Here is a 22,352-nt window from a genome sequence, read left to right as displayed (position 1 = left end):
TCCACTTTAGTTTACTCATAATCTCTTTCCTATCCATATATCAAAATTCAAAACAATAATTATGTTTGGATAAAAGTTTTAAAACTAATTTATAATCAAAATTAATTTTTAAATTAAAATATAACTTATAAATGTGAAAATTTGAGAATCAAATGAAAAGACTCACCAATTTTCTATTCAATTTTTTAATACAACAAAAGAGAGATCTCTCAATTTCAATTATTTACACTATGATTTTATCACAAAATTAAAAAAAGGGTTTACAAACATTTAAATCATTTTTTATTACGACTACAATAACTAAAGATGTATTTATAACCTCTTATTAGGTTAAAACAAAAAAAAAATTTAAAACCCATAAACATAAAGTTCAATCTAGTAATTAAATAAACAAAATCAAAATATATTAAATTAAATTAAAACATTTTAACAATGTAAACTAATATCTTCTAAATAACACTTAAACTTATCATATCATGAACATTTGAAACACCTATCACATAGTCTCCTCATATTTACTTAAAAATAATGTGTTCGACTCTCATTCCTAACTTCGGGGAGAAAAAAGGGTGAAAGCATTATTTTTAAACTTGTTATTACAAACAAAAATTTATTATATTTAAAATTTAGTATTATAAACAAAAAAAATTATTCTTCTCAAATACGTGTTTAATGTAATCTTGTATAAAATTAAGATTGAACTTTTTTTTACATTTTTCTTCTAAAAATATTATTTTCTTATAAATGTATGTTGTAAAAAATAGTTGTTGATCAATTTCTGTCTTTTAATAAACTATAAAGATTAAAAATAAAAATTATATTATAACATTCTTTTGTAATAAGGACCACATTATAGAATAATTACAGTCAAACTATAACATATAAATTTGATATATTTTTAAAAGTTTTTTTTTGTTGTTTCTTAAATTTATTTAACTTTCAAAAATTATTATAAGTCAATAATAATATAAAAAATATATTTTATAATTACATCAGTTTTATGAATTGAATTGAACTATTTGGATGGTTGTAATTATTTATTTGATGAATATATTGAATAATTGTTTGAATTGGACCGAAAGTCGAGAATGGTTAGATCAATGGTGAATTTGTTTAAAATGATTTCTTAGTAAATGGTGCAATGTATGAAATGTTGTTTTGTGTGAAATTTTATTAAAAAAATATAAATTTTAAAATTTGAATAATAAACTGACGTTTACAGCAATTGAAAATAGTTTTATTTAAAATATTTTTTATAACAATTTTTAAACCTTTTATTGAGAACCCTTTTCGAAAATGATATTCTCACTTTTCTACAGAATTTTTTTTCAGTGACAGGTTTAAAAAGTTTTGGCACAAAGTCGCAACCCTACAAATTTTATATATATGTTATATTTTTTATTTGTTGTTTAATTGAGATTTTATCTTGCGTATATTGTCATTTTGAGAATTTAAAGGGATAGAATTTATATTTAAAAAGTTTTAATTAAGTTTATATATTTATTATTATATAAATATAATTATGTGATTAAGGTCCAGTTTGGGTAAATAACTTAAATAAGTTCTTTTGGAAAATGAGCTTAAAACATAAGGACTTTTATTAAAAGCAGCTTATAAATAAGTTATTTTGTGTTTGATTTTTTAGTTATAAAAGTACTTATTTTAAAGTTGTAGCATTTGGATAAATAACGCAAAAGATAAATTTTTTTTATAAAAGAGAATAAATATTAAAATAACCATGATAACAAATATTTTCCAATATTGAATGTTGATTTTACATAACCTAATCACTAATATTGTGTATGATATGGTAGGTGAAAATAAAAAATAAATATAAAATGCGTGTCAATATATATTTTATTGCTATTTTTATTTTTTATTTTTACTCCTATTAGAACTCTCTTCTCCTTTATTGAGGTCAAGAACTTGTTATAATTAACTATGAAAATAATAATAAGCTATAAAATTACATATGAAAAAAATAAAATTAAAACTGAAATTTCATACCACACTTGAATACAAATTTAATAATAAAAAATAGTGATAAAATGATAAAAAAAATACTTAGAATGAATATATGCAGTCAGTTGTTCAGATGTAATATTGTCTGAAAATGTGGTGGAGGATCAATACTTCCATCAGATGTTTCATTACGTAAAAAATGGTGAGACTTGGAACATTGCGTGAGAATGATGGTGGAAGGCCAGTGCTTCTAGCAGACCTTGTGTGAAAATGGTGATGAAGGGTCAGTATTTTTCATAGAGTCACGAAGGAAAATAGATTTTTTTGTTTTAAAATTAATTTTTTTAAGTAAGTGGTAGAATGACTTTTCGAGAAGCAAAAAATCATATATTTCTACTTTTTCAAAAAGCTGCAAATTAACTTTTCGAAAAATTAAATTTTTTTTTTAAAATAGTGCCAAACACATAGATTGTAACTTTTTATAATCCAAAAGTTAAAAAAAAGTAGCTTCTGCTACTTTTCAAACGGGCTCTCTAAGTAGATTAACATAAAGACTTTTCGATTTTGTAACATAAAAACTATTGCACGTTTATTAGTATGACATATATTCAATAAATAAAATGGTGGATTAATCAATAGACACAAGTTTTAATTCAATAGTATTCATAAAAAGACTATAAATGTTAAGTTTTAAAAATATTTATTATTAAAATAAATACTAATCTTTAAAATTTTTTGACATAAGTAATCTTATTCTTAAAATACTTGCTAGTAAAATTTAACAAAAAAAACATGAGGTTAAATTTATAAACTTTTAATCTTTTCAAAATTAATGAAAGATTCAAATTTTAGCATGTTAATGTAGTATCTAAAATTATATCAAATAAAAGTAAAAATTAAATTTATCAAATATAAAAATATTATGAAATTTATTATTGCTCAAAACAACAAACTATAACATATGTATGCTTTAGGATATTTCAAATCTATTTTTATTTCATCAAAATATTTAATATCAAATTATCAATGCCACCTTTTTTTATATTTATACATTATCATCAATAAATCAATAATTAATTGTTATTATTGGTTTGACCCTACTTTAGTGCTCTTGTTTAGGGGTGTTATTGGTTTGATTTGGTTTAGTTTTAGACCAAAAATTAATTAATCGATTTGTTGTCTGTACAACAATCGAACCGAATCGAATCAAAAAGTTGTGTTGGTTCGATCGTTTTTTTTTAGTTTTTAAATTCTAACTAACAAAAAATTAATCTCAGTAAAATAATGTTCAAAACAATCAATAAACTGAAATAACATTATATTACATTCAAATTCAACAAAATTTTAACTCGTTTCAATTTTCAACAACTAAACATAAAACAAACACATTTGTTAAGTCTAAAATTTCTATTTCAACGTATTACTAAACCATTTCTTCGATTCGGTTCGATTCAGTTTTTGTCAAGCCAATCAAAAACAAATCAAACCAATCAATTTAATTCAAAAAAAACCAAAAAATTAATTTTTTCGATTATCTGTTCGATTGTTATAAATTTTAATTTGGTTTTACAGTAAATTTTGGTCCAATTTGATAACTTACACCCCTACTCTTGCCTCTTGGTAGCTTTCGCTCCACGCTCCCTTTTCCGGTTGATTTTTTGGTTACACTTCTCCCACCTTTTCCCAACTTCACACTTTTTATAGTTTTATTTCACTTGTTGCCATTTTTCCTTCAACTTTGGCATTTCAATACGTGACATCCATAAATATCAACTAACCAAACTAAGGAACATGTAATAACCACTTAAGTTATATTTCAATGATTTCCGTACTACAATGAAACTCAGGCTACAGTTTTCAGCTAATTGTTTTAGAAATAGAAAAAAGATGGTGGATAATTTAGTACAATGATTAATTGGTGTATTTTTTTTATATGATTTTTTTATTTTTATTTTAAATAACAATCGGATGCTCATATTTGAGAAATAATAAAATTTATAGAAAAATCTGAGAGTGAGATTTTATAATGCACAAACTGAAAAATCCAATTTGTATTAAAATAAATTTTTTATTGTAAAATATATCAAAAGGTTCGATTTGCACATTTAAAAAAATTATTACTAAAATAAAAGTCTGAGTATATTTTAAAGAATTTAAAATAAAAAAACCTAACCTTTAAATTTGCATGTTTTAAACAAAATTAAAAATGATAAATCTGATCTTTAATTAAATTTATAGTCTTTACATAAAAAATACACCAAATTTTGATATTAGTAAAAAATACCACTGGAAGGAAGGGCAAACAACAAAATTAAAAGGTGACAGCTTTCATACTGTTCTTTGATCATTGTTTCATGCCTTATGAGCAAGACAAATTTGCAAGTTGGAAGGTACGAAAAAGCATGTAGTACAATAATGCTTCTTTCAGATTCTCCTAGTTTTTCATTAATGTTATAAAAAATAACATAAATAATAAAGAAATCGCAAATTAATTTGGATATTGAAATGTGGTAGATGTAGTCTAAATTAAAAATATTATTCGTATATTAAAATTAATTACTAATATATTTATGTGTAAATATATATAATTTACTTTATTTTTAATATATATTTATATTCTAATCTATATTTTATATTAATAGTTGATTTTAATAATTAATTTAAATATATATATATATATATAGTATAATTAAAATCTAAATACATGTCCTTGGATTCGTAATAACCATCAGAATGGGAGTTGACAAATCGACATTGCCGTTTTTTGTCCTTAAAAAAATATTTAAAAAAAACGTCATTATTGCTGATTTACTTTTATTAATTAAAAATAATTTGTTATATAATATGACATTTACAAATTCTATTTAATCAAATAACTTTTTTTATAATATGATATTATCATTTTGAGAAAATACTCAATTTAAAATAATTAAAATTTTAAAAACTAAATTGAGACTTGAATTTAATTTCAGGACCAGATTAAATATTTTTTCCCTTTATTTTCTCTAATTTGCAAGAAATTAAGTTTTATATATTCATGATAGAGAAGAGGCACCTCTTCATTTGTCACCTGCTTTATTTAATTTACTTTAATATAAGATTGTAATATAGACTCTAGAGTAGTGTATATGTCAATGATTCTACACAAGAAATAAATTAAACAAAATTATGGCTCCATTGATTTCGCGAAAGTATATTTACGACCATCATAAGTATATGGATTTAGCTAAAATATATTTTTACTTTTTAGGGTATATGTTAAAATTAGTTATTGAATTTTTTATAAAAATATAAAAATATTTTTAATATATATTATGTATTTGTTAAAATAAAAAATTTAACTAATAATAAATTTAATATGTATCTGAAGCCAAACTCTAAGAATGTGTTTGGATAATGATGTATGTCAAGGAAGTTTTTTTTTTTTTTTTTTGAGAGAGAAGTTAAAATTTGTAAGGATGAAATATTGAATATGAATATTTAATTAGAAGCATTTTAAAATTTAAAAGAATTTTGAAAGGAAGTTCAACTACTAAAACTAGAGGATTTCATTTTCTATTTATAATGAATGAATTTCACTTTTCTCTTCTCTTTACCTTACTTCAAAATGTATTTAATTATATGCATTACTTAATATGTAAAATTAATACATGATAAGATCATTTTAAAATAAAAGATAAACTTAACTAGATATTTTATGAATAAGGTAATTTAACTATTTGTTCAAACAAAATAATTTTAAATATAATTAGCATAATTACCTCAATAAAAATATTGAAAGAGAAAGTAATTACAATATTTAATTTCCTGTATATTTGAAATTCACTTCAATTTAAAAATATCACACATCCATGGACCATGCACACCCTAAGTATATTTAGAACTGTTAATTAAGAAGATTCAATGGTTTAGTATTAAACATTAAATACGGGAAATTGTGCTAACTAATATGTCACTGCTTTATTTCCCAGGTAAATTAAACGAGTTTAATTAACTAACTTTTGTCTTTTCCACATATTAAGATTACTCACATTTTAAAAAAAAATGGAAAGCATATAAATTATTAAAATTTAATTCTTAATGTATTTATTATGTATTTAATATACTAAGTAATTTAAAAACTTTTACTAATTATAATTTTACCGTGTCTCCTTAAAATATATATTAGTTAAATCTAAAATCTAAATTGAATTATATATTTATATATATATATATATATATATATATATATATATATATATTCCTTTTCTGAAATTTACTGAAACTAATACAACTAGAGTTTACCCGAGCAATGGGGTTTGATAATTTATTTAAATTATTTTTTATTTTGAAGAAGAAATTATAATTGTTAAGATTGCAACTATTTTCATTCTCTTCTTACCCGTTTATTACAAATCATTATGATAATAATATTTTTAATGTAGACAACAATGTAGTCTTTTGATTCCTATAATTAATAAGTTATGATCACTATTAGATAGAATTTTATATTCTAGTAGGTAGAAAAGGAAGAACATCGGTTGCTTCAAACAATTATATATTCTTACACTAAGAGATACTTATATGTACAGCTAGCATAGGCGAATCATCGAAACAAAGTGCAATAAAATTTAAAAAAATAATTAAATAGTCAATGTAAAGAAACTAGTTATAATGCAGTACCTTTGGTAGGTAGTACAAAAATAAATAGAATTAACTATGTATCGTGTTATTAGGAAAGAAGAGATTGAATTGTGAATACTTGTAAGTGGGGATGAAATGAAGTGGAGACGAGAAAATAATGTTTGGTGGTGAGTAATGATAGGGACAAGTGGAAACAATAGGTCCATTGAAAATGAATTTGGTGGTTCCATGTCGCCACATAATATATAAACCAACATGTGCCATCATATATTAATGCTTTCGTTTATTAGAAGACGACATTCTTATTCTTATATAAGGAACTTCTTTATTTTTTTTTTTAGTTTTGGTCGGGAACTCTTAACTTCCAATAATACAATTTTATGGTACTTACCTACTTATCCTTTAAAAAAAGGATGAGCTCACAAAGAATACAGTTTCCCTTCGTTTTTGTTATAAGATTTCAGTTTTTCTAAAAGGAATTGCAAGATCTTTGAATTGGGCCGCAGATTTTGAGAAACTCCATTTATTTTTCAGAGCTGTGAAAGAAGGGTTAGCTAAAAAGAAAAACATAGTTGGGTTGGATTAAACAATCACTTTTGTATCTAGTAACAACCTTTTTTTGGTGACTTATAGCAAAAAAAAGTGGGAATGGGTAAGGTAAGGTAGGATTTGGAACTAACCCTAATCTTATCCGTAAGTTGAGATTTTTATATAAACTCAATTCTATCTCTCTTCGTTCTTAATTCGCGGGTACCCGACCATACCTGCTGGTTACGAAAAAATGTAACATTATTATATAATTTGATAATAATTTAAAATAGAAATGACTTTTATGTAAAAAAAATATTAAATTATCAATTAATAATTTTCTTTTAGTGGTTAAGGATCTTTTGCACTTAGTGAGAGGTCTTTAGTTCAACATTCATTTGAAACATATTTTTATATTTGGTCGGGTAGGGTTGAGATTCAACCCGCACACTACCCGACCTGCACTAAAACTCTACCCGCACTCTACCCTATCCGTTGCAGATCGGGTTGACAACCCTACCCGACCGGATGGAATCAGATTGGATACCCGCAAGTAGGTTGCATATTGCCACTCCGTCAACAATTACTTCTAGTTATATTAATTTCTGAAAAGTTAAATATTATATATTTTATATAAAAAGTCTTTTAATTATTTATTAGTTAAACCTTAAGTTATTTATGTTTATTTATTTTTATTTAGGATTTTATTTTTCTTCACAAGTAAACAATATATAAAGAATTTGATGTATATATATATTAAAAAAAATTCTTAAACAATATATTTTTAGTTCTTTAAAGAATATCTTTAAAATATTAATTGAAAAAAAATTTCATTTATACAATATAAAATATAAAAAAATTATAGTGTACATATGTTATAATACAGATATTTTTATTGGAGTAACCTGATATTAACAGGTGTCTATATGCAATGCAAGAGGGAGTAGTTTTTAATGATATGCAGAACGGTGTCTGAAAAAGTTTTCACGGAGCCAATGTGCTCATGCTAAAATGGTGATGGCTCCATTTGAAAAGATGGAGCTGCACATGTTTTTGCAAGGATTGAGCCTTGAGGCTCTGTTTGGTTAATGTCTATGTCCATCAGAGACATGGACACGATGGTACGTGTACACCGTTTGTTTGCTGAGACAAAAAATTTTAAAGACACGGTGATACACAAATGCACATAAAAGACATGTATTTAGTGTATCTCTTTCAAGCTGTGACACTAAGACACAATCCATGAGACACAAATTTTTCCAATTCTATCCCTAATTATTCTTTAAAATTTCAATCACTGTCCTTTATCATTAACACTTGAGTTGTTTTAGTTTGGGGATAAAATGGACTTTTGAATTAAATACATGTGTCTTGTGTATTATCACCAAACATGTTATAAAATTGTGTATCTTTGTGTTCATGTATATTTGTGTCTTTGTGTCTATGTCTCTATCTTTTTGAGACAACAACCAAACACTGCCTGATAGAATGAATTTTATATGGGGCCTTGGATGACAGTGGGACGTGGGGGTATTATGATTTAAAGGGATGGTTTAAAAGCGTAATGTAAGAATAAATAATTTAAGAATGTATGATCCAAATGAACAAAAAAAAAGAAAAAAATTAAAGAATATATATGTCAAAAAAAAATATAGATTAGAATAAGATTTAGGAAAGAGAAAAAGTTTGGTCAACACTCAAAATTTACTTTACTTAGCAGTAACTAATTGTTTTGTGATATATTCCTTATAAATTATTTTTGTATTATTTAAAAAAATAATGAATAAAAATATAATTTAACGAATATTAAATACTTGAATAGGCATTGCAGTGTTAATAATAAATATATAATTCATGCAATATCGGCAAAATATTGAGATATAAAAATATTTCGAAGTTAATACAATTTAGATATGTTGATTCTATTTATTTATTAAAAACTTGGCTAAATAATATAGTTTAAGATTCAAATATGTAAATATATTGACGTTAACATTTTTTTATTATTTTTGTATGTTGTTTTTGCCTCGAAATCTAATTTTTTTTGGTCCGTCGGTTGGGGCTATAATTATTGAATGCTGAATAAGACTAGTGTGGGGTATTCTGGTGTAGGTTTGGTTGACTTCTGACTATTACTGTTAATTAAAAGAAGGCAACAGAAATGGTCAGTTTAAGTAGTGTAGATGTGGATATAATATTGGTGATGTATAGAATGTAAAATCAGAAAGGAGTTGGTCATTAGGATATTCCGAATTTGTAGCGAAAACTTTAAAGAGCTATCCAGATCGGTCTGGAGGAAGGAGAACGTTTTTGATTCAGTAGAAGTTACGAAACAGTAGAAGATGTAATGATGAGACAAAATCAAGGTTAGATTCATGAATAATGCATTTGAAAGCAAATTAATACACAAAAATATCTTCAAAATTTTATTCTATCAAACAAATCAGTTTACAATTTATTTTTTGGTGGAGTAATTACCCAAATTAGTCTCCAAAATTTTAAAGCGGACATTTTAGTCTCCAAAAAAATTAATACAGATCAATTCTCAACATTTTTCTCTATCAGACATAACAGTCTTTCGTCTATTTTCCGATATAACTCGTTAAATTCTTTAAGTATTTATTAGAAAAAAGAATATTAATAAATATTATAATATTAGTACATATTTGTTCATTCCATAACAATCCCAAACTAAACAATATACCGTCGGTCATTACTAAAGTCCCACCGTTGTAATGGATCCCATGGCAAAAGCAATGAGCCCTCGAAACACCCTTCCAGGAATCCTTGAGCTTATTTTTAGCGGCAGTATGTTCTTTTCGATATTTACGGTTCTCACCAACCTATCACCCTCTTCGACTAAATCACTACAGTGGTCTTTGAAATTGACGCCGTGCACCAAAATCGTTCTTGAGATTCTAATTACACCAATTACATCTCTTAAATTAAAAAAATTGCATCATATTAATCCGTGACCAATTTTTCGTTAATGATGTGCTGACGTGGACCTTTAGTGACATGTGTAACGGTATGATGATGTATCGGTCAACGACACATAGCATGCTGACGTGAATAGTTATGCCACATGTCAAAATGCTATTTTGTCACGTGTCGGATTATCCACTATGTCATTATTACATATGTACCAAATTGGTCCTTTATTTTGCATCAAATGACTCATTTTAGTCTCTAAAATTGAATGTGCACTAAATTAGCCCCTTCATCAGTTTGTTTGTTTGTTTGTTTTTTTTATAAATTCAACATTTTTAATATCTTTGAATACACTAATTTTAATTTAATCTTTTCACAAGTTATTTAAATACAAGTGTTTTTATAAAATATTTTAAAAAATTTAGTTTTAATTATACAATTTATTTTCTATAATATTTTATTAAGAGAATTATATAAGATATGGATATTGCTTTAGTAAAGAGTGTAAGTTAAGAGTATAATAATATTTCTTAATACAATTTTTTTAATATTTAACACCTTAATAAATATTTTAAGAATACTTGATAAGACACTTGTTAACTAATATAAATTTATTATTCCCATCCGTTTTAAAAATGTTCGATTCTTCATATAATTGACTTCTCACTAAATTAATAAGATAGATTTATACTGTCAATTATAATAATTAATTTTATCTATAACTTAGCTAGGCGGCTTTTTCATATATTACACTATTAATTAATATAAACACGTATTGTAATTATGGCTTGAATAGTCTTAAAACAGATACAAATAAATACAAAAGACAATAATAAAATTTTAGATTTAGCTAATATGTGCTCTAATGATACAAATTAAAATTATTAATTAAAAAATTTATTATAAACAATTATATAATATAAAAAATATAATTAAAATTAGCGTATCAAAAAATATTGAAAATTTTAAATTTACAAAAAAAAAGAACAAACTTATTAATGGACTAATTTGGTACACGACATTCAATTTCAGGGACTAAAATGAGTCATTTGATGCAAAATAAGAGACTAACTTGGTACATATGTAATGATGACATAATGGATGACACATAGACAAATAACATTGTGACATGCAGCATAACTATCCACGTCAGCATGCCACGTGTCACTGACCGACACATCATCAAACCACATCAGCGCGTCATTAACGGGTCAGGGACTAATATGGTATAATTTTTCCAATCTCAGGGATGATTTTGATGCACGGCATCAATCTCAAAGACCACTTTATTAACCACCCAATTCTTCTTGATTTTCCTCACTCAATTTCGTCCCATTAAATTTCCCAAATAACTTATGATGACCAGACCCGAAATTCACCCCCAATCCATGCTCGTTCAAACCGCAGGCAAGTTGCCTCTTGTAAAATACCTTACTCGTGAAGCTCAATAACAGAAAACAAACCTATTTGCTATAATCACCAAACAACCCATTTGGCCCAACGCACATTTCGGCTCAATACAGACCCAACTAGAACAGACCCCGTTTTCCAGCTGTGACTTGGTTCAAACCAGGCTCCTAACGTGTTTTTGTTGCTAAACGAGGCTCCTAACACGCTTTTTTTATTGTTAAACGGAGACAGACTGACACATCGTATAGAAGAGACAATAAATTTATCAAACATACATGAATCTCTATACATATGTATGGAACTTAAATTTGTACGGTAGAGCGACCCAAAATATAAATATTTCATTGTTTAAACTTTAAAATTGCCTAGAGAATATTATACACATGCATACTATATTAAATTTGAAAATGACAATAATATTAAGGTGATTTCTTCCAAACCCATGGCAATTTTGTGGGTAAGTTACCCTTGCACATGTGTCATCATCTTAGCCATTGATCAAAAAAATTTTCAAACTTTTATTAATTGATTCATTAAATGCTTTTACACTACATTGTATTTTATATTATTTACATTATACCACACTAAGTATTTATACTGTAACATAAATGGGTACAATATACAAATAATTGATTTTACAAATCCCTCTCCAAATACCATACAAATCAAAACCTTCCCCAAATACCATTTCAAAGTCTACAACTTCTTCTTCTTCTACCTCTCAAAATACAGTTCGAAGGAACTGCTTCTTCTTCAACCTCACTACTTCTTCTACCCTTGTGTTCACTACTCCTTCTCTCTACCCTTCCTGTAGGTGATGGGTGTGATTTTTCCAACGACCCACTCGAAAAACCTTCCCCTAATACCCCTGTAATGTCCACAGCTTCCTCTTCTACCTCACTGCTCCTCTAACCGTTCTTGTAGGTGAAGCGTTAGATTTTTCCGGCAACCCACTCGCAAAACCTTCCCCCAAAAACCGCTTTAATGTCCACAGCCTCTTTTTCTACCTCATTATTCTGATTTCTTCGGTGGCTCATTGTTAGTGAACCGACTTTTTCGAACCCCATCGAAGACCCTGCCTACTGCTTCTTCGTCTAGGGTTACGCGGGTGTCCTTTTCTGTGACTCATAGACAGAGTGAAGTATTTCCGAAACCATTAAAGAACGTAACTCATCCCCTAGGCGGGAACGGTTTCGGTGACCCACGAGAAAAACCCTCTCGAAAAACCATTGTAAGGCCTACTGCTTCTTCCTCTAGCTAATTCGTTTATTTCTGTTGTCGATTTTCACAACCAATTTTGCATGATTTGTTCTGTTATTCACTTTCTTTAATCACCGTTGATCGAAGTAGATTGTTTCAATTTTGAATGCAATAGTTGATAATAGTTTTTCATGGTGGTGTTTAATGTTAATCAGATTGATGGCCAGTGATGCATGCTCCTCAAACACGAGACGAGGCAGTGTCGAAGCCGACGGACAACAGGAACAAATAGCTGGATATGCAAGTTCAATTTCGCTGCAACCTGGGGATGTAAAAGATGGTGTGGCCCCAAAATGCTTCTGCAAAAAATATGCCATCTGTTACATGTCTAATACAGACACCAACCCAAATAGGCTATTTTTTGGATGCCCATTGTTAAAGGTAAGCATGCAATTCTTCATGTATGATCACTAAGTTTATGCTAAATTTGGGTAAATTTTGAATTTTTGGAATGGTGGCTTAGAATATAGATTTTGGTTATTTTCCCTAGCTCAAGTTGTTGTGGATGTGATTTTGAATTGTTTAGAATGGGATGCCTATTGGTTATGAAAATGATTTGATTTTGTAAGCGATTTGATGTTAAATTGGGTTGATATTGTATATGATTTGATATTGGTGCTGGTTAATTTTGAAGAATGATTGAGACATGAATTGACATGGAACCTGATCTGATATAAAAAATTGCTTTAAAATTTGAAAAGATTTTTAAGATTTAGCCTTTAGGGATTAATTACAGTCACATATGTGGATTAGATTGAATTGGAGTGTTTTGTACAACCATACATTCATTGTGTTCTATTTGATTTAGGTGACAGAAGTACATTGTAAATTCTTTCTCTGGGTTAATGATCATATTGTAAGGGTCAAAGCGGGAGAGGCTACAAGGGGATCGGTGATGGGAAGCAGAATCATGTTGAAGAACATTTGGGAATGGATAACCTGATAGCACATGTAAAGAAAAGAATAGTAAACCTAGAGAAGCTGCTGAACAAGAAAAGTATACAAGCAGAGTTGAGGAAGAAGACTAGAGAAGCAGCTGCAAGAGAGAAGGAGGCTTCATCAACAAAGTTTAACGATTAGATCAAAATCGGAACCTGAAGCACCTCTATTATGTTCAGAAACTTAAGAATAATTTCCTTTTTTTTGAATTTTTCTGCTAGAATGTAGACATACAATTGCTTGAAGCTTTTAAAGCAAAAATTATCGATGACGTTTATTTGATATGGGCAACATGGTTAGAATTTGATTATGTTTTACCTATACATACGTATATGTTTTATGGTATTTATTTTTGTGAGTTAGTTATCAAAGTTTCCTACTAATTTTAGTAGCATATGAAGGCTAATATGTTGTAGTAAGTCAGTTCGAATACCAGAAAATAACAACCTTTTTATTAGTGACACGAATGCTTAAGATTGCAGTCATGTTATAACTCAATCTTCGACAATTCTGTAAGAGTAGGAAGGAGAAGGGCATGACAATATAGACTAATGATTTGGTGACTTCCATGACAAATCATGCAGCCACCACAATAGATAATTGACAAGATCTTTTTTCTTCTTATATACTAGTGTGCAGCATAAATTTTAACAAATGAGAGAATGAAGAAGCTGAAACTCAACTAGAATGTTATGTTAGGCTTGGGAAATTTGGTGAATTGCAACTTGTTAGTCAAGTTTAATTGCTTTCCTTTCAGAAAATTTCCTGCATAAGTTTCCAAATTCCTAATCCCTTGAACCTAAATAAATCTTAACACTTGTAGTTTATTTGACCATAATGAATGGCTACTGCTTTGTTCTAATACACATCAATTGTTCAGCAATGTAAGGATTGCTATTTTTTATTAACTCTCAGGTTTTGTAACTTTGATGATTGTTAATTTTTCATTGTAGAAAAATTGTCCTAGCAATAAATATCGCTGAGAGTAGTATCACCATAGACTGGGGTAAAGCAAAGGAGACCAGCTATGATGCTTTAAATAAGCTAGCCTGTCTGTTAACATAATGGATTTCAAAGGCTTCAGCTCATCAGGTATTGAAGTTGTAGATCATCATCTTTATACTCTTGCACATGATGTATAATACTCCAAATGAAAGATCTGATTTTTTAAAAACCGTAGCTTGCCATTATTGCTGAATCCTTTGTTTGCTCAATTTGTTTGACTTTATTCACCCCTTCATGCACTTTATTGAATTCCTATTACTTTCTAAGTCAAAGTAAATGAAAGAGTGCTAATGGGTTGATCATTTCAGAGACGTGGCCGTGGAGGTAGAGTGCAACCTGGAGTTTGTTATAGAGTGCTAATGGCTTATTGCAGGTCTTACCATGTACTGAGTTGCTCTATTTTTCTTCTTATATAGTAATATTCAACGAGTGTATGACTTATTGCAGGTCTTACCGTGCACTGGGTTAGGTTCTGCCATTGTCCAACACATCAGTGGTGTCTACAATTGTGCTCCTGAAGCCCAAGGCCATCATGTAAGTTTGTCTTCTAACTTATTTCAAGTAATTTCTTCATTGCCCATATATATGTCATCTTTTTTGGTGGAATTGTGTTACATAGGAAAAAATTGGTTGAATTATAGGTTGAATTTTGTATGCATGTGTGGATTCACTATCATCCCGGTTGAGTTCTGGTTAGGTATTAAGGTGTAACATAGTAGATTATCAAAGGTCATCGATATTTTTTTCCCCAGTGTTAGTTACTTTAATTAACTGAATATTTAGTCTTTTTGACATACTTGGAATTGGGCTCGGTCAACTAACCTGGAAAAATATTTATTTTTTGGTAGTTCAAGTCTATCTAAAAGTAAAGTGGGCTAGCTATCAAATTGGGCTAGCTACAAAAACAATTAGTAGATAATTCAGCTGAGGATTAATGCAGCAACTGGCTTGAAACCAGTTAAGCCCAACTCTTTCCAGAATTTTAAGCCAAACCAAGTTTTTCCAGGTAACTATTTATTCAATTCATGTGTCTGTCTATCCTTACTTTGCTCAATCTTTTTTTGGAATAGCATTTCTTGATTGAATATTCGTGTAAAATGTTAGTAGGTTAACTGATATTTGTCACATAATCCCTATACTAGGATGATTAGAAACAGAATAACACCATTATAAATCTCCTATACATGAGGAACACTATATGACACATCGAATTAGATAGAATGAAGTTGTTATGTAACCATTTCTCTTAATTTTGGGTCTTTCAAACTAATGTAAAACATACACTAATAAAGAAAAACTGAAATAAAAAACACTTGGAATTAACCAATGTCATAACAGTTAACTGGGGATTTTATTAACAAAAAAACATAAATAACATCAACCGGAATACTAAACATAGAGGTTCAACCAAGTTCCACAATACATGTAGTCGGAGTAGATCTAAATGTCAATTATTTCTAGACAGGAAACATCCCTGCAAAATACTTGAGTGTAGACCTTACTGTGATCGGGTGTGGCATTCCTGGGTCTCGCCATGCTCTCCTCACCAATAGATTTCTAGTGCCATATCCGATGTCATATTCTGTCAACACAAGCTCTCTGTACCTGTAATTGACGAGTAACTCTCTTTCATTTGAATTATTCACCAACAAAATTAGGTTATCATCCACGAATAGTATTGGATTTTCTCTGATGCTTCAACTCGCAAACCTGCAGTATTGCTCTAATATTCTGTTTCCACCGGCGTCTTCATTCAAGTGCCAAATTGATGCGACATAACCAAATTCATTGTGTGTATGAGCGAGGAGTGCAACTTTTTCCTTCTGGGTAAGTAAATTGTGAACGGTATATATTACACCTACTGGAATAGACACCTCGCTAAATGATTCATCTTCAATACTGTAACATAAAATAGACTTGGGTGTAGCATAACTATCTCCTGTACCAGTAATCCAATACGCATGACCATTATTAAAAACAGAGTTAGGGTCAATTTTTTCTACACTAGGGAGACAATCAACGCAGTGAAACAATGTAGAACGCATTGAAAAATATCTAGAGAAAAAAAACGTAGGCATCAGCTATGTCCCTTTTGCACATATGTATGATGGTGTATGCATCTGTGTTTGGTACATGACCGAAACCATATACTGGGAAATATGATCTACCGTGGTCCCTGTGGAGGTCAGAAATTTCTCTAGAGCGTTGTGTTGTTGGATTCCATACCAAAAGTCTTGTGTCGTCTTGTTCACGGGAGAACTTGAAACATATGCTCCCGTTTGACACTCCCACAATACGAAACCACCCATGGATGCCAACTCCGAAAGGTTGCTGAACATGCACTTCTTCTCCGGAAGCAGCATTCACTATATATAGTGAATCTGAACCCATTAATAGTAGTGAGTATCCAACATGAAACAAGACATGTTGATCTAACACTTTCTGCCTTCGCATGTGTTGTATGCATGTCTCTGGTTGGCGTAGCCGTCGGTGCCAAAATTTATTCAAGCACATACATCTCCCTACAGCTTTGGCACTATTTCGCAGGAAGATTTCTTGCAGCAGTTCATCCGGAATAATCGACAACAGAAGTTGGAATTTAGTCATTTTTCTGGACGCACGTTTGGTAGTCTTGGTTTTCGGTAGGGTTTATGCTGTAGTTTTTGTTTGGTTGAAGTGTCTTGTTCGCTTTTAAGTAATGAACCTAAATTTCTCTAACTTATTAATTGTGTGAGATGTTGCATCCAACGAGAATTGATGTGGTAGAATATTGTGTTTACCAGTGTTATCGTAACCAGTTTGTCTCGTCTACCAAAGTTTTTTCCTATGCTAGGAAATAAATTACGTTGGAGTTCCAACATACTCCATAAGCTTATCTCTGATTTTTTGTTTATTTAGTTTGAAATTAGAAGCAGCCGCCAATTTTTCCATGTGTCCTGCATGTGTATTTACCTTATCTTGCTAAGTTTTATGTTGCTAAGTTGGTCACTCATCGTTTACTTGATTTCCAATATTTTTGGCCTTATCACACTAATATAACCCCTCATCCTAAAGAAAATCATGTTACTACCAATTTAATCATTACGCAGATTCTGCATAAAGTATTTTCAATACCTAATTAGGATGTTACCACTGCCACACCCTCATCCATGTAGCAACAGAAAAACAACAATAAAGTCTTCCACATGAAAAAGCCTTTGTTACTAAATTTTCTTATAAATAACGACTAGAATAAAAAAATTCTTGTCATGGTAGACTTGTGTGACAGTTGATAAAAATAAACCAATAGATTATGCGGTATATACATTAACAAAATAACGATTTCTAACACGATAATTTACATTCAGAAAATCAAAGTTATTAGACAGAATACTAATCGAAGATGTCCACAAAAGTAAATATGTACATATAGACATGGCTACCGAAATACTATTACAAAACATTAGTGCAGCATAAAACCAAAAACAAATAAATTTGTCATGTTCTATCCTACGATGATGGTGTTCTCTGGTTCACAGACGAGTCGGAAGAGTCAGACGGTGAATTTCTTTGATACCTCCTACTAGGTCCTGCCACTGCCCTCCTACTAGATCCTGCCACTGGACCTCCCCCCTGTTGATGGCGGTTGAACCTGCAATATTTTTGGAAAATTTATTATATATCAATGAATATAAAAAATATTGTAAATTTACTTTCCTAAGTAAACGAGTTATTATTACCTTGACTCCTGAGAACGCGGTGGTGAACCTTGCTGCCTCCGATGCTGCCGGTGTAATAACCTTTCAGTCTCGAACGCAGCCAGTTGTGCTTCCTTGTTGAAGTGTGCCTTGCATCTGTCTGCCAGCCACTGTTTGATTTGGTCAGGCAACACATTGGAGGCATATATCTCATCAACGGCTCTGGGCTTTTCTTCCGTATAAGTATTTTCCCATGTAAGCATGTAGAAGATACCCCAACCTACGTAACTGAGTTTCACAATAAGCCGTGGAGTTGGTCGATAGAGAGATCTTATCCTCCCTATGTTCGATGCTTTGATCCAATACTTATTACCCTCTCTCTTTGGGTGGATATGGAGACAGTTACCTTGTCTGTCTATGAAGTAGAGATCACTGGTTGTAAAGAACGAAAAGTTTCATACAATGTGCTGTGGAAACCGTACATCTTCCTATAGTCACAGAAACAAAATTACATGTTAAACAGATGTTGAAAAAAATTAGATACATAAACGAAAATTAAGAAACGTCTGTGGCGTAGAACATAAACTTACATCTGTTGCGAATAGGTTTAAGACGAAAGTCTGGTCAGGGCATCTTCTTACGTTCCTTAAAGCATTCACGTAACTAGCCACCCCGAACCAAAAATTGAAAAGTCAACAATGTTAAAAATAAGAAGCCATGCAAGGACACAACCGAAAATTGAGAAGTCATCAATGTTAAAAAGAATAAACCATGCAAAGACAGACGGTCGTGTGTGTGGAAAAAAAGTTGATAAAAAAGCAGATAATAGCTAGATGCTTACCGGAATTCTGGCTCCATCTTTGTTTGTTAAGAGTAATGACTAGTTGCTGCAGTTGATAGGCGCGGTAAGTGAATTAGAAGAGGGTTTAAAATATTGTTGTCAAATGATTTTTTGGAGGAACTCAAGTTTTACTTTTAAAGAGGGTAAAACCAAACGTCACACCGGTTGGAAATGAAGTTGAAGGGATATCTTGAAGCCATCCATTAGGATTCAAACCTCATCAGTAATCAAACCTTTTCAAAAATGTAAACTGAATAATAAATACATATAATAAAATCTCTTTGAATTGTATTACTCTTGTTTGGAAAAGGTAAATGTAGTTTAATAACCCTTCCTTGGTCTACGTATCACTAAATGAATAAACATAACGAAGGTTACACAAAATAAAATAAAAAAATTATAATAAGTATAATCTTGTGTTTATATTTAGGTAAATTATTGAAATCATTTTTAGTTAATTGATTTACAAAATATCAGAAATAATTCAAACCATTTTTTTATTAACATAACAAAATGCGGTGTTCCATTCAAAAATGGACTAAAATAGCCCATTAATTAAATATAAATATCAGAATCTCAGCTAAAAAACTTTTTTTGTTTTTTTATAAGAGGTTCGGGCCAACTAGTTCGGTTTTGTTATGACGCAGTAGTTTTTTCTCAATCAATAAGCGCAACACAAAACCTAAATCGAAAATTAACGTAAAGTACTTCAACTAACATAATCATAATAAGTTATTGCAAGCATTAAAGTATTAAAAGTCTACGCAATGGACACAATTATTTGAATGCCTTAGGTATAAATAACTCAGAGCATATTTCCTATCCCCTTAACCAATCACTCTTCCTTTTTAGATATTTCATTGTAGTATGTCTTTGCTGCCTCAAGGACTTCCTGGAATTTCAAATTGAACGGATTCATGACCAGATCAATAGCCAGCCGCAATCTTGTGCTTTCATTTACTTAAGCGTAAAAAAAAAATCCAGACGTCAGCATACGTTAGATTAACATTTTAAGATAATATAGGAAACCATGAAAGCAATTTTATTTTATAATTACCTTAATATTGTAGTTACTCTTCCATTGGCACTCCCTCATCCAAGTTGTCACCCAAACTCCACAATCATTCCTTGCATATTAAAAAAAAGTTTATTGAAGTCTATAACCAACTTATATTCTAAGGGTACATGATCATAGCAGATGGAATGAGACTGTAAAAAATATTATCTTCATTAACTAAGGCTGGCAGGAAAAGCAGTGTATAGCACAATAACAACATCAATAAATATGTTAGCGGTCTCCTTTAGTTGTGCAAAAGGAAAATTTTTCATCACTTGTTAGCAAAATCGTTGATGTCTCTCAGTAATTCAGAATTCAACAAGCAATGAAAACTTATACGGTTTCTTACGAGTCATCATTTTGCTCGCCAATCTCTGCAGGGTGTATTATAGGATATTCCGAAATTACTAGTCTGTGTGTTGTTTGGTTAGCATAGAAGGTCGAGTCATCAAGCATCTCCTCAATAAACAGTGCCTATAATCAAAGTAAAATTTATTTCATGTGTCAAGTCTGCTGCCTGTTCAAGCAATTTAGAAGTTATTTCTGCCTATTAGAAATTTTGAAACACTACCATTAGCTTGGCACAACGACGGCGCCTGGTTCTGCTCGAGATGCATGGTTTAGAATATAGTAATATAAGGTGTCTTTTTTCAATGTCAATTACAAGTAGGTACCAGTGCATGTTATCCTCATTCATTGGAACGAAAATCTAACAAAAAATACACAAATAAGTTATGTTGGAATAAGCATTCTTTACTGACATTAACATATATTGCGATAATTAAAGTAGAAACTTACCTTGCATAACGATTCAAACTCTCCCATGTATTCCTCAGCGTAATAGCGTTTCAAAGTCTTTGGGGAGTGAGTCCAATTAAGGACAAATTGCTGAAATTGCTGAAAGTCTTTGTGGTATAAGATCAATGGAAACCATGAGATGGACAATCTGTTAATGGTTTGCATTCACTGAAAATGTAGTGGGTAAAAACCACAAGCAGGGAAAACGGTGTCCTTGCGTGCATCACACATGAGCATGCTTGATGTCAGGTTTATGATCTGCTTTATCGTTCGTTGTTTGATGGCCAATAAGAACAAATATAAACATATATTCCCTTATTAAAAGTATTTTATATGTTAGGAATTTCATTTATGAAATTAACAAATGCTAATGACTGAAAAATCCATACCTCATCTACCAATGGTTTGTTTGGCAGTAGAGTATACATGACTTTCCTATTAGCATGCCACAAGTTTGTCTGTGAGATTATCTCCGAATTCAATTCTTCATCCTCTAGATCTGAACCAAAGACGTAGGTCACGACTGAAACTTCATCCTTGCACAGTGCCATATCAGCTGGGGGACAGAACAGAACAGGTGTCCAATGATAAAATGAAAACTAATCCGTTAGTTATTAATAGTTAATTAGAACAACAAATCTTTAACACTTTCTTAACAGGAGATAACCCACCGTATGTATCTTTGCGGATTCCTTCGCTAGTGGCAACTTTCTGTCAGCCGGGTTGAAGTAGCTAACATATACAGCCTTGTCTAAGCTACTCGGTATAACTGGTTCTGTATCTGTCTTCTTTCCAGTACCATCATCTCTGAACAAACTGTGGCGAATAACATAATCATCTGGCGGTGTTTGTTCATACTTCGGAGATATTGAACAACACTTTGTAGCTATATGTGATATTGAATCCACGGTTTGATGAATGCTGGACATGTTGGATCTAATCTTCTTGGATGAAGCTAGATTCCTCTCAAGAGTACCAGATGGCATGCTGAATCTGCTCATGATCACAGGCATTACTGTAGGGTTGAAGTTATCGGGCGGACCATTTCAAAGATTAATCGTTTGTGACATTGTTCTAAATACAGGATAACACGTCTTTGTCTGGGAAGCAATCAGGTTTGAAAGTGTATTCATCATCGTCGACATTTGCGTTACCACTTCTTTTAGGAAACCTTCTAGGACTGTAGTTTTACCGAAGTCCTCGCCAATCTCTGTGCCGGCACCACCATTAAAATTTACATGTAGTCGCTGGTCATGCATGGTGCTTCCTCGGAGACTATGAAAAATAAAACTAAAAATATGAATAATTTATATTCGGAATC

Source organism: Arachis hypogaea, chromosome 3 (genome assembly GCF_003086295.3).
Source record: "Arachis hypogaea cultivar Tifrunner chromosome 3, arahy.Tifrunner.gnm2.J5K5, whole genome shotgun sequence".
Classification (NCBI taxonomy): Eukaryota; Viridiplantae; Streptophyta; class Magnoliopsida; order Fabales; family Fabaceae; genus Arachis; species Arachis hypogaea.
The sequence above is the reverse complement of the archived record's forward strand: the minus strand, read 5'-3'. Positions refer to the sequence as shown.